The 13,190-nt window shown below is 46.2% G+C and overlaps 2 long non-coding RNA genes across 3 annotated transcripts in view; one reads left to right on the forward strand and one right to left on the reverse strand.

Moving 5' to 3' along the window:
* Positions 1 to 8,277, reverse strand: LOC135289749 (uncharacterized). The gene is made up of 2 exons (XR_010352463.1): positions 8,168 to 8,277; positions 1 to 512 (listed from the first exon to the last, which is right to left on the reverse strand). It is a non-coding gene; the product is annotated as an uncharacterized LOC135289749 (long non-coding RNA).
* LOC135289748 (uncharacterized) overlaps positions 7,219 to 13,190 on the forward strand; it is a 24,336-nt gene continuing 18,364 nt past the window's right edge. Inside the window, exons 1-2 of one of the 2 annotated variants that reach the window (XR_010352462.1) lie at positions 7,219 to 7,726; positions 10,502 to 10,600. This is a non-coding gene — a long non-coding RNA (uncharacterized LOC135289748). The remainder of the gene's footprint in view (positions 7,727 to 10,501; positions 10,601 to 13,190) is intronic. The other variant, XR_010352460.1, reaches the window with a different exon arrangement.

Raw genomic sequence — 13,190 nt, forward strand, 5'->3', positions numbered from 1 at the left:
TACATTTTCAAACTCAAGTAATTTATTTGTCTAAATGCTGATGAGTAGAACAATTAACCACTTGAAGTCAAGTATTTATAAGTAAATCTCTACCCACCACCATTCTTTCAATTATTTTGACCACTACATATTTTTCCTGCTGAAGGAATAGATTTTTTTTTTTTTTTAAACTAAGGATATTTAATGCTGTTGCTACAATGTCTGTAGAGATGAGTTTGTGAAGAGGTATCTCACAATGTAATAGTGGCATTGTTCTGTGGGTGATTGTTAGGGTGATTCAGGGAAAATGAGGGGCTAAAGGCACTGAGGGGCTCAGGGAGGATTAGGGATCCTCCAGATGCAGAGAGGGTTGGACCCAGGAGAGGTCCTGGCATAGGAGAGCACTGGAGCTGTCCAAGCATCCTTCCCAGTGGAAGTTTGGCCCTTCTGCACATCGAGCAGGTGCTGCAGGATCTCAGATGTCTGCATTCTCTGTCAAACAACCCCCTTGCCTAACTGCTCCGCAACGTCCCCTGGAAAATCCAAAAAAAATTCCTGTTTTTTTTTCGCACTGTGGATCCATTGCCAGGCTGCACACACCCACGTTTGGCAGGGCTCCACCACCCACCACTCTCTGGCAACGAGTAACAGCAGATTTCCCATCTATTCCAAGTGGCACCGATACTCACAGCTGGAAGGGTTGGGTGAGGAGGCGCTCCTGGCTGCTCTCGGCTCCCCAGGAACCACCAGGGCTCACATGAAACGAGTTTTCCCTAAAGCATCAACGCTGCTGTGAAACTCACAGGGTGCCATGAAACTCACTCATGAAACTCACGGGGTGAGGTGAGTTTTGGTCTCTTACTTCAGCTAGAACACCTGGATCTTTTAAGGACCAGGGAGCTGAGGAAATTGCCAATGTCCCTGCCATTCCTACATCTCTGTACCTTTGCAAACACCAAGGCAAATTAAAAATGCAGTTTTGGCTCTGAGGTGTCTGCTTTAACGCATTGAATGTCTCCTGCCTAGCAGGAAATACTCAATCCACTTTCTTAGACCTTTCCTATGAGAGTAGAGAAGGCTGAGAGAATTGGGATTGTTCAGCGTGGAGAAGGCTCCAGTGAAACCTAATTCTGTCTGTCCAGTGCCTGAAGGAACCAACAGAAAACATGAAGAGGGACTTTTCACAAGAGCATGTCATGGCAGGACACAGGGAATGACTCCCACTGCCAGAGGGCAGGAACACATTTTGGGATGTTGGGCAGGAATTGGTGGCTGGGAGGGTGGGCAGGCCCTGGCCCAGGGTGCCCAGAGCAGCTGTGGCTGCCCCTGCATCCCTGGCAGTGCCCAAGGCCAGGCTGGATGGGGCTTGGAGCAGCCTGGGACAGTGGAAGGTGTCCCTGCCTATGGAAAGTGATGGACTGGGATGAGTTTTAAGGTCCCTTCCATCCCCAGGCCACCCTTCCAGGATTCTGTGATTCCGTGACCAGCTGCCAGACACACTAGGAAGGGCATTCCCAAACCAGCAGCTTTCCTGTCCATGGGCAGCAAGCTTTCCTGCACATTCTGCACCTTCCTTGGCTGACAGCTGAGACACACCTCCCTCAATCCCTATGGATAGTTTTGCCAGGGAGGCTGTGGAAGAGACCTCTTGGAGGGAACCTGAGGAGCCATCTCTCCTCTGGGAGCTGTTACACCTCCAGGTATCTAGAAAACACCATTTTTTATTCCCTTAGAGAATCCCCAGCTTCTGAACGATGGCTTCAGGTCCTCTTTCCCATTTTGTTTTTGTTTTTGGTTTTGTTTTTTTAACCTTACAATTAAGATGACCAGGAACTTTGTTTATTTACTTAACAAAAGCTGAATTTCTCACAAACACAAGAAATTGGGATCTAGAAGAGCATCACAGAAATGACAAGAATTGTGAAAGACACTCCATGGCCTGGCAACACTACAGTTATATACAGGAATTGTTGGATTTAAGAAATTAGGAGTTTGGAAAACACATATATTCAGAAACACTGTCATTTAGAAACAGCTTTAAATCCAATGAAAAGCCAAGTAGTTGAGCAACAAACCTCTTAAATACCATCTTTTTTTGGCTTTCACCCTCACCCCATAAAATACATATTGAACCTCCATATAATTAATTTTTCCAATCAGGTGTTTGTCCTGTTTACAAGAAAAATGACAAAATGCACTAAGAGAGTAACCCAAATCCTGGCTGTGCCTTGCTTGCCCAAAGCAGTGTGAATCAGCAGGTAGCAAACACTGTTGAGAAGGTTCTTGTTGGCACTTGTGACTTTGATTCCCATTTTCATCAGAATCAGCTGAACTGAGCTCATTCTTCCTGTTAACATCACAAGGCTTTTGCCAAGCTTCACCATTGGTATCAACAAATATTCTGAAGTGAGGCATCTGCTTGTGCTGGGTTTTGAGTTCCCACCATGATCCGTACACTCCAGCCTCAGACCTGCTTAAGAAAAAGTGGCGAGGAAACGAGAAAACTGCCTTAAAAGAAAGAAGAGTGTTGTAACCATGGAGCAGAGGTTTATAGTCATCATCTCCATGGATAGTTACAAGGCATATCTCTAAATACTCACTTTTTTGTACAGCATTAAAAAGCATGTCGCAGGTCCCATTTTGATGACCAGTTTGCCTATTTCACATTCACACCGTTGCAGCCCAGCTGCAGGAGTGCAAAAGAATTAAACTGCAAAAAGGTAGAAGCTTCACCAGGTAGAAGCTTCAAAAATGGTGTCAAGAGAGTCTTTTTAATCACAGAATGGTTTGGGTTGGAAGGGAGGTTCAAAGGTCAACTGGCCCAATATTTTTTTATTGGTTGCCTCATGAAGCTGTAGAAACTATGGACATGATGCCATTGGCCTCAGTGGGGACAAGTTGGGCAGGATTAGAGATTTTTAGGGCAGGATTAGAGATTTTTAGGGCAGTAAAGTCTACCCAAGCTGCAGATGACGTCTTGGGCTCAGGAAGTCCGGGTAGTGCAGCTTGCAGCAGGACACGGATGCAGAAATAATTTTTTTTGTTTTGGACTTTCTTGGAGATCTGCTGCATCCATTTGCACCAGTATCACAACCACACAGCATACGAAATACAGCATTTGCAAGCTGACAACACAAATACCAGCTGTTTGCTGCACACCCTCCCCTCCCAGCAGCCTTCCCTGCTGCTCACAGCTGCTGCCTCCCTGTTTATGGGGGTCGAAATCCTACGTAAAAGTGCCAAATTGGAGACTTTTAAAAGCCTTTTCAGAAGGAACACTTCTCCTTTCTAACCCTCTCCCTGATGTGGGCTGGGAAGACCAATGCAAAGCAGGGGAATAGAAACAATAAAATATGTTAATCGCTCTTTTGCCTACCAGAGAACGGAGCTGGGCCCCAAGGGGAAGTGACATTTTCAGTTTTATCTCAGAGGCACTGCTCCCTTCAGCACTGAAAAAAATCTGTGCTAGAAACTGCATTTTCATTACAGATATCTGAATATTCAATATGTCATTTAAATTAGCTGCGGATCTGTTCCCATAGCCACCCCTGATGAGCCTGGTGAGCATAAACCACCCAGCTGATATCTCACACCAGGTTGTTTTGTCTAAGCCCAAAGTTTCTTTGCCTTGTGAAATTAAAACAGCCCTTCTTGCTTCAAGTTACTTGCACTTTTTCAAGGGAATTTCATGCACAAGGACAATTCTGCAGCACTCCTGTTGTACATAATGACCCAGAGAACAATCTGCTTAACTGCAAGAAAACCCTCTCTTCCCCCAGAATTTAGGAGGACTGGCTTTTCATTCTGTTTTGATGGCGAGTGCAGCATCACAAGTGGAGAAAGACTGGCATTTGTAGTCTGGGAGGGATTTTAATAGAAGTAAACATTCATTTTAAAGAGAAAGAAGAAAGACTCGGAGGGAAAATAAACTTTCTGGGCTCAAAGAACTCAAATAAAGACAAAGAAAGGGCCTTTGAAATCTGCATGATGTCTATGTCCCTCACCCTACCCCCAAAACCTACCCGTGTCTCTCTCCTTTTTTTCACCTCTCCCCTAGCCGAGTTAACATGACCCCAAACAAAATTTGGATGTTTATGCAGAGCATAATTCACACCACGTTCCCAAGGGCAGCAGGAATAGGACTGAGCCCAGCTGGGCACCTGCTATCCAGGGCTGGGCTCAGCAGGTTTCCACCCACAGGCACAGTTGTGTTCAGGACACCCAAACAACCAGCAACAGGAGGAAATGTCCTTGGGTTACAGCAGAGTGGGTTTGGTCTGGATATTAGGAAAAATTCTTCATGGAAAGGGTTGCCAAACCCTGTAACAGGCTGCCTGGGGTCCCCATTTCACCTGGAGGCACAGGTGACTGGTGGGCCTGGCAGTGCTTTGGGGAATGCTTGATTTGATGAGCTTAGAGGGCTTTTCCAACCTAAAGGATTCCATGGCAGTTTCCATGACACTCCCAAAGCACCAGTCATGCTGCTGCAGGGTTTGCCTCCAAGCTCCCAGAGCACATCCCGGCCCAGACAAGCAAGAGACACCCCTTTTGGTTCAGACCCTGGAACATTTCAAGTGGGGTGAGGGACCACCAGGCTCAAATGCACCCTGTCCAGGTTTGTGCTTTGTCCTCTGTCCTCAGCCAGTGCCTCCTGTAGGAACAGATCTCATTTATAGGAATAATTGTGTACAGCTTGAAGGAGAGACTGCAAATCAGTGCTCTTTGATATTTCAGATGAGTGGTCTCTGCACCAGAGTACTAAATAGAAGACAGACCCTGTCTTTACCTGTTTTCATTTTAAAGTACCTGTTACCACCCTGATTTAGTTCCACGTCCCAAAATGAGGAGAGTGGTTCCAACCGGATGGACTTCAAGAAGTATTTCACCAAATTCCTTCTTCAGCTGAGCTCACCTCCTACAGAGAGCCTTTCATCCTGGATAATGGGAAATCAGTCTCCATATTATGAATTGTGAATATCTCTTATCTTAATTTTGAAACTGAAAAAAGAAAAGTACTGAGTTGCTTCTTGTCTGACTACCTTAGCACTTTAATCTAAAGTGTTTCTGGATCTTTTGCCTAGGTTTTATCTTTTATTGAGGAAGGAAATTACTGTACTTTTACATTATGAATACTTAACTTTAGTATTGTTTGTCTGGAAACCCTTTCAGAACTGAAAATTTATTGCAGTGGATGCTGAAGAACCAATTCAGAGATTCATATTTGGCACAAATAGTGTCCCAGAGGAGATAATAATGGCCTATATACTCAGGAAAATGCTTGTGTACAGGGAGTGGACAAAGATTTCCATCACACATCTGTTGTGCTCCACTTGGTCAAACGACCACCTGGAAGTGTGACCCTGTGGCCTTGCATGGGCCACCGTGTCCTCCTGCAGGACACCTGCCCGAGGCACGTGGCTGATTCAGAGCCTGAAGTTTGAAGGAGCATTTTTAAGAAAGGTTTTGAGCTCAGAGTGATTAAAAACAATAAATAGCTGCTGTGTTTCTGTTGGCATGAAACTCTCACCGTGCTAGGGGTGAGGGGGGTTAGTGGTCCAGCAGCAGTTCTCCATTCCCTCTGATCTTTGATCCCAGCCCTAACGCATTTCTGGGGGCCGTGCTTTGGGCAATGTAAAGGTTTGGCCCCCGTACAAGGGTGGCTGGATGGATCCAGCCTCCCAGAGCAGCCTCCAAACTGTGTGCAGCTCAGGCTCATGTTTGGATTTCATCCACTTTAGAAGTGAGAGCCACCCACGGAGATTTGATCTAATTTTAAACTTTCCAGGAGTGTTGGGAAGATTTGACAGGGATTCGCAGCTGGGGGCTGAAGTAGGTGGATAGAATATACAGATGAGATCCATGGCCAGATAAATAGGATCCTAGCAGGGAAGGCCCATCATGACATAAACACATATGCTCCTTAACAATTCAGTATTCACTGGGGCTCTCTTTGTCTATCTGATCATTGATGCAATTGTTGGAACGCTCTGAGAAACCAAAGGTGGTGAAGCAGAGAAAAGCAGAGATGCCATGGCTCAAAAATTACTTGAAGGATTCCCAGACAGCCAAGGAAAAGCTGGGGAGTGCCCACTGGAAAGAGGTTTTTGGAAGGACCCTGGGATGAATGCTGGGTGAAGAAAGACTTGTTGCTTTTGAGTTTCTGCAGGTTTCTCATAAACAGAACTTAGTGTTCCTGTTTATGTGTCTACTCCTTGTGTATGCTTCAAACCCATAACTCATCACAAATTAACTTTTTGGCAGGAAAAAAGGAGCATCTTGACTGTTTCTAGGTTGTCAAAAATCCTTTCCTCAGGGTTAAGCTGTCTTCAGTATAATTGCCTGTAGAATTTTCGATGCTCAGAGGCCTTCTAGGCAAAGTCCACCATGCACCAAAAGGAGAGTCTCTGTCCCAAACAATTTACATTGTGAACATAAGAAAAGGAAAGCAGGCAGATTGGGAGTGCCAAAAAAGTAAAGATACACCTCTAGAGACAGAAATAGCAAGAAATCCACATCTGCCAACTGCTAAAATCCCCTTGCCAAGGGTTTCTGTAGCAGCTGTATCTGAAATGTTTCTATCAACCCAAATTATTCTCCCCACTTCCTCTCATGCAATCATTGTGATTTTATCTTTCTTTTCCCTCAGTTTTGCTGAATTTTGTCTGCTGTTCTGTTCTTAGCATATTGATCGTTTCCTCTGATCTCCACAGACCATATTTCTGTTTTTTTTCCCAAGACTTTGAGATCCAGGTTCCAACAGCTTAAATTACAGAGATGTCCAGACAAAAAATGGATATCTTCCAGCACTATTTCTGCAGAGTCTGTTGTGACCTGAGTCTCCAGCACAGATTCTGGTTAACAAACCTTTTATGGTGATGCTGTTAGATACGTGCAGAGCCTGGGTGAGCCCAGCAAGTTCTTTAGCTCTTTAGCTCACCTGTAAGTAGTCCTAGGCTGGTTTGGGTTGGAAAGGATTTTAAGGATCATCTCATTCCATGAGATGCCATGGCAGGGACACTTTCCACTGTCCCAGGACTGCTCCAAGCCCTGTCCAGCCTGGCCTTGGGAACTGCCAGGGATCCAGGGGCAGCCACAGCTGCTCTGGGCACCCTGGGCCAGGGCCTGCCCACCCTCCCAGCCACCAATTCCTTTCCAATATCCCATACACACCTCTTGTCTTTCAATTTACAGCCATTCCCCCTTATTCTGTCATGACAATCACTGCTAAAAATTTGTCTTTGTAAGAGATAGACCCCAGGTTGTGACACGTGGTGGGCCATGGTGGAAGCCTCTCCCTCTGTCACTGCTGCCATAGCGTGGTGTCCCAAGGTCCTCTCTGGCAGCTCCCAGCCCCACAGAAAACGAGATAGACCCTACAGAACAGTTTTGTTGGATGGTTTAGCAGAGAGGCTGCCAGGTGGAACCCGGCCAAGAGGCAGCAGACCGTGACGGACAGGCCCACACCATTGAGACAGCAGCAGTGCCCAGGGGAAGGGCCGGGCCGAGGGAAACCCCCTCACAAACACACACAAAAGTACACTCACACGCACACAAAACGCACACATCCACACTCACAGACACACACACACAAACGCACACATCCACACTCACACACAGGCCCAGCCCAGCCGGGGTCAGAGTCCAATTAGGTACTTTATTACTCATGGAGGCCTTGTCTGGCTTTCAGGGCTGGAAGAATGGCGCTGTGCGCACATGAACCCGGGGCTGCGAACGATTTGCATTTGAAGTGAGTCACTGATCCCATTCCCAGGGGCTTTACGTGATGCATGGCTTAGCAGAGGGGCAGTTTGGTTTTATTTATGGCTGGGACTTGGCACACGCTTCGCATTCACCAGCAGCTCTGAGGGCATCAGCCTCGTGAGCCACTCATTTCCAAACGCAACCTAGAAAGCTGGTCTGCACAGGAGTGTTAGTCCCTTAGGACTTCCCAGCCCCAAAAACTCTTCATCTCCTCTATATCTGCCACTCTGAAAAGCTGAAGACTCTCCTGAGAAGTTCTGCTATTCTGAACAGAAGAGACCCCAGAATGGTTTGGGTTGGGAGGAACCTTAAATTTCACCTTGTTCCACCCCCTACCATGCGCAGGGACACCTTCTGCTACCCCAGATTGCACAAAGCCTGTCCAAACTGCCTTTAAACACTCCAGGGAATGGGGAATACCACCAACCTCAGTCAGTAGGAGCCGAGGAGACAGCAAATTATAAAACAGGTCAATCAAACGGTCCCAGGAGATGCAGCTCAGAGCCCACCAGTAACAAGAGGTTGACTGAGGACGAGGGTGGAACCTGGATGTGGTCAATGCATGAAAAACCTCAACAGTAACAGGAAGCACAACAAGAGGGGGAGTGAGAGAGCTTAAAAATATAGGTTTATTTGCTTCCTAAGTATGTTTATGCTGAGTCAGATCCGTGCTCTCGCCCGTCTCACATGTGATGGAAACAAATCAAGTGCAGTCAAAGGTTTGAGAAAGTGAGTTCAGCGAGATGAACACTCAATACCTGGAAATACAAAGCTGTTGTTTTAGATGACTGAAATGCCTGAAATAAGAGACAGACACCACAGGAAAAATAATCATTGATTCATCAGATGCCTGGGCACTTTGAAAAGTGCCCCCTAATACCAAACTCATCTGAAATGAAAGTTACTTGGATACCAAAGTAAGACTCTGAATCATGCAGGGAATAAAATAATACCAAGGGGAGCATAGAAACTCTCTGCAAGGATGAAAACTGAAGTTACCTTCTCTTAGCAGCCTAAACAGGACCCACACTTTTTAAAATTCATTCCAACTTGCAGTACTTGGGCAGCTGAAAATCCAGAAATCCAGGACTGGCTGTCACAGGAGGAAGGGCTTCTCCTTTCAAATCTAAAACCATGTGCAAATACAGAGGCAGAAACCTGATACACTCAGTCCTGGAGCCTGGCCAGCAGCACAAGCTCCAGGACTGAGCACATCTCCCTGATGCAGAGAGACCAGTCTCCTGAGCTTAAAAAATTATAAAGTGCTCTGTTTGCTTGCGGAATTTCTACCTGGAACAGTAATTTGGAATATTATCAGTTACACATGTTTGAGGGAGCCTGGTTTTTTAATAGACATCTGTTCTTTCTGGCACAGAGACAGAGGTTTCACACATCTAGCTGCCTCTTTCAAGATAGCACTGCCTGGGACAAGATCTCAAGAACCATAATCTTCTCAAAAGGTTGCAAAAGCAACCCACTTCTCATATGGTGGACCACCTGATTCTGCAACTGGTGCAGCCCTAAAAAGGGCTGCTTAGACCTATCCAACTGCTTAAATGCACAATGAGCTTTTTCTAAGTCTGACCTTCGTTGCATATCCTCAGCATCTGAAAAATGCTGCCTGAACACACCCCAGAGTGACTGGGTCATAAAGGCTGGATCAGCATCCAGGAGCCTGAGTGCTCCAAGTGTCATGAACCTGCAAAACTGGGCAGGAGAACAGCCTCACTCTCTGTATCGCTGATGCTCTCCAATTTTCCTTGGAATCAGCCCATAATGCAAATTCTGTACAGTTTTAGGTGTTTGGTAAATGCTGGCTGTAATATCCTCATCTCCATCTATTAATGTAATTATTGTCCAGTGTGTGTGTGTGTGTGTGTGTGTGTGTATACCATTAGGATAGGGGGCAGTGGATTCCCACTGCCAGAGGGCAGGGCTGGATAGGAAACTGGGAAGGAATCTGTGAGGGTGGTGGGATCCCATCCCTGGAAGTGTCCAAGGCAAATTTGAAGAGGGCTTGGAGAAACCTGGGATAATGGAAGGTGTTCCTGCCCATGGCAGGGGTTGGAATGAGGTGGGCTTTAAAGGTCTTTTCAAACCCAAGCTATTGTACAATTTCATTCAATTTGTCTGCCCCATCACAGTCCTTATAATGAGAAAAAAATGTTTAAAGTGTTAGTGAATCCCACAGGGGATGTTTTGGAAGAGAAATTTCTTGATTCATATAGGTAGAGAAAAAAAATTTGGTTTGGGAAGGTGTCAGTGTTGGGTTGTGTGTTAATTTGTTTGGTCTTTGGGGGTTTTCTTAAGGTTAAGAATCCCTAGGTGTACCTAACTTCTGTAGCATCAGCTGAGGGACCTGGGGTACTTTAGTCTCAAGAAAAGGAGGCTCAGAGGGGACTGAGCCATTACTCTTCACAACTCCTTGACAGGCGGGAGCAGCGAGGTGGGGGCTGGTCTCTTCTACTGTGGCTGAAGTGAGAGGACCAGAGGAAATGGCCTTAAGCTGAGACAGGGGAGATTCAGATTAGATATTAGAAAATATTTTTCCACTGTTAGACTGGTAGGGCATTGGATCAGTTTGCCCATGGGGCTGGTGGAGTCACCACCCCTGAAAAGTGTTTGAGAGGAGCTAGGATCTGGGAGATATGGTTTAGAGGTTACAGTGGCAGTGCTGGGTGGGCAGCTGGGCTTAATGACCTTAAAGTGTCTTCCAGATTTGATGATTGTATGATTCTGTGATTCTGTTTTGTTTAAAAAGCCACACAGATCTAGGGAAAGAAATGTGGCAAAGGCATTCTTCCTGGTACCCACCAGTGAAGACCTCAGGAGATCTGTGAAAGGAACAGAGCCCCTCCAGGTGAGTGCAGGTGTTGGCAGATGTTCAGCCTCTGCAGCCCCCGAGGGATCAGCCCCTGGAGGCCTGGCTGTCAGCAGGGCAGCGTGAAGGAGCAGGTGCCTCACACACAGGGCTCATCACTCCAGCTCCATAACGAGCACTGGGTGCCACCAGGGAAATGAGCCTTCACTGACACCGAGCTTGGAGCTGAAGGGAGCTTTTCCTAATAATTTCTGAGAACTTTGGTGGCTCAGGAATACTGTGTGGTGTGCAAGTGTTATATGGGGTTTTGGTTCAGGCACAAACCTCAAGCTCTCGAGACTGCCTGGAGGGAAGCTGTGCTTCCTGGGGGTGTTAATTTATCCAGAGCATCTCTGCAGAGCTGTTGAGTGGGTACTGCAGAGATCTGGAGCCACAGATGAGTATTGTGACCTGGGTAATTCGCCTTGCTGCTCTGGACCTTCATTTTCCTCCCCACATTTCCTACTGCTGGGTGATCCCTGCCAGATCCCTGGCTCTTTATAGTGACTACCTGTGCAGCACCTGAAAAGATAAGATTTTTATCTATTTTTAAGGTCTCCAAGATCTAGTCTTTTTCCCATACCAAATAAATCTCTGGAATAAATTCTGCTCTATTATGCAAGGCACTCTACAGACATCTCTTTATCTTCCCTTCACAGTAAGCAGCAGGAGTAAAGAAAAACACAGAGAAAACAAATAAGCCCTGCCAGAGCCAAATGGGCTTCATATGGAGTTAATTCTTGTTTTGTTGTTGCACACACTGCAGTGATTTCTGCCCTCCTTTAATTTATCTCCCTCCCAGCCAAGCACGGGCTTGCACAGATGCAGCTGAAAGTGGAAAAAGGCCCATGGTCCATAAACACTTCACTCAAGATTAAAAGTACTCCATAAATGCAGAGTATGTTGTTGTCAGCTGTTTCCAGATGAGGGGAAAAAATGGCTTATCCTTCAACTTGGTCAAGAAAAAGATCATATTGCACCGCCAGACTCTGGAAGTCTGGTTTGAAACAAACCAAGACTGGTTTGAGATACAAAGAAAAGTATGTTATCTTGCTATCTCTGGTAGCAAATAGGGTTCAGATGCTACAGCGTCTGACACAATTTATTCAAGATTTCTTCTCTTTTTATACCATGGAACATAGAGAATTTTATTAGCTAATTTCTTGTTTGGTCTTTGCCTGTTCTAAAAACAGAAATCAAGGAGTTTTCCTCCCACTCCCAGTTTGCTGCCAAGGCAGAGCAGTTCATTGTCCTAGTGAAGAGCTGGTCTTACTGCAGGTGACAAATACCCAGCAGTGGGTAAAAAATAAAAGGAAAAGTGTTGTTTTCTTGCATTGCTGAAGCAGCCTTGGTCAAGGGAGATGGGAAGGGGCTGGAGCCCCAGGAGAGGCTGAGGGAGCTGGGAAGGGGCTGAGCCTGGAGCAAAGGAGGCTCAGGGGGGACCTTGTGGCTCTGCACAGCTCCTGCCAGGAGGGGACAGCTGGGGGGTCGGGCTGTGCTCCAGGGAACAGGGACAGGAGGAGAGGGAACGACCTCAGGCTGGGCCAGGGCAGGCTCAGTTTGGATACTGGGGAAAAATTCTCCATGGAAAGGGCTGTCCATCCCTGGCACAGCTGCCCTGGGCAGTGGTGCAGTCCCTATCCCTGGCAGGATTTAGATGCAGTGTGGATGTGGCACTTGGGGACACAGGTCAGTGGTAGGTTTGGCAGTGCTGGGGATGGTTGGGCTTGATGATTTTAAAGGGCTTTTTCATCCTCAACAACTGTGTGGCTCCGTAACCAAACCACTGGGGAACTCTGTTTTGTAAAAAAACACAGTGAGGATTTGGTGCTGTTCAATACTGAACTCCTGTTGCCACATAAGAGACATTTGCAAAAGAAACCCTGTGGATGCCTTGGGGAAATGATGGCTTTCTTAGGTAAAGGCAATATGTAATTGGCAATAGGTAAGACTCTGGCTTTGGGAAGTTCTCTTTGTACTATGTGGAAATTGCTAAAAGTTTTGGAGCTGTTCCAAACACTTGCACATAAGATTTTAACTGAGGCACAATTTGGGTGAGATGAAGAAACCTCAGTTAAATTCCAAAATGTTGGTTATTAACATCCTCTGTGTTTAAGTTTGATCTAGATGATGCTTAAATTTCATCTTAAGCATTTAAGTTGGATGTAAAATTTTGCTCCTATAAGAGCTGGAGAGTTGACTGTGATGGGTGGGGTTTTGTGAGGGTTATTTTTGAAAGACATAAAAACTTCAACATAGAAAATGCAGAGGGGTTATCAGGTGAACTGTTTTGGTTTTGTTTGTTTTTTTTTTCACTGCTGGGTGTATCAACAGGTAGAGGGATATTTCAGCTCCACAGCCCACACTCCACAGGATGCTGATAACTTGACAAGGTCCATGCATGGACCTTCCCCCTTCTGCCCTGCCAGGGCTGAAAGCAGCCACACGTTCCAAAATTCATCCCATGCTGTGCTTCTCTCAGTTTTTGTCCCATATGCTGAGAGCCTGGGGCGGGATCTTTGTGGTGCATGACATGCATGGGGCAGGAGGCACTCCCTGCTTTGTGAGACACTTGGAAGGCAAAACACCT

Source organism: Passer domesticus, chromosome Z, assembly GCF_036417665.1.
Source record: "Passer domesticus isolate bPasDom1 chromosome Z, bPasDom1.hap1, whole genome shotgun sequence".
NCBI lineage: Eukaryota > Metazoa > Chordata > Aves > Passeriformes > Passeridae > Passer > Passer domesticus.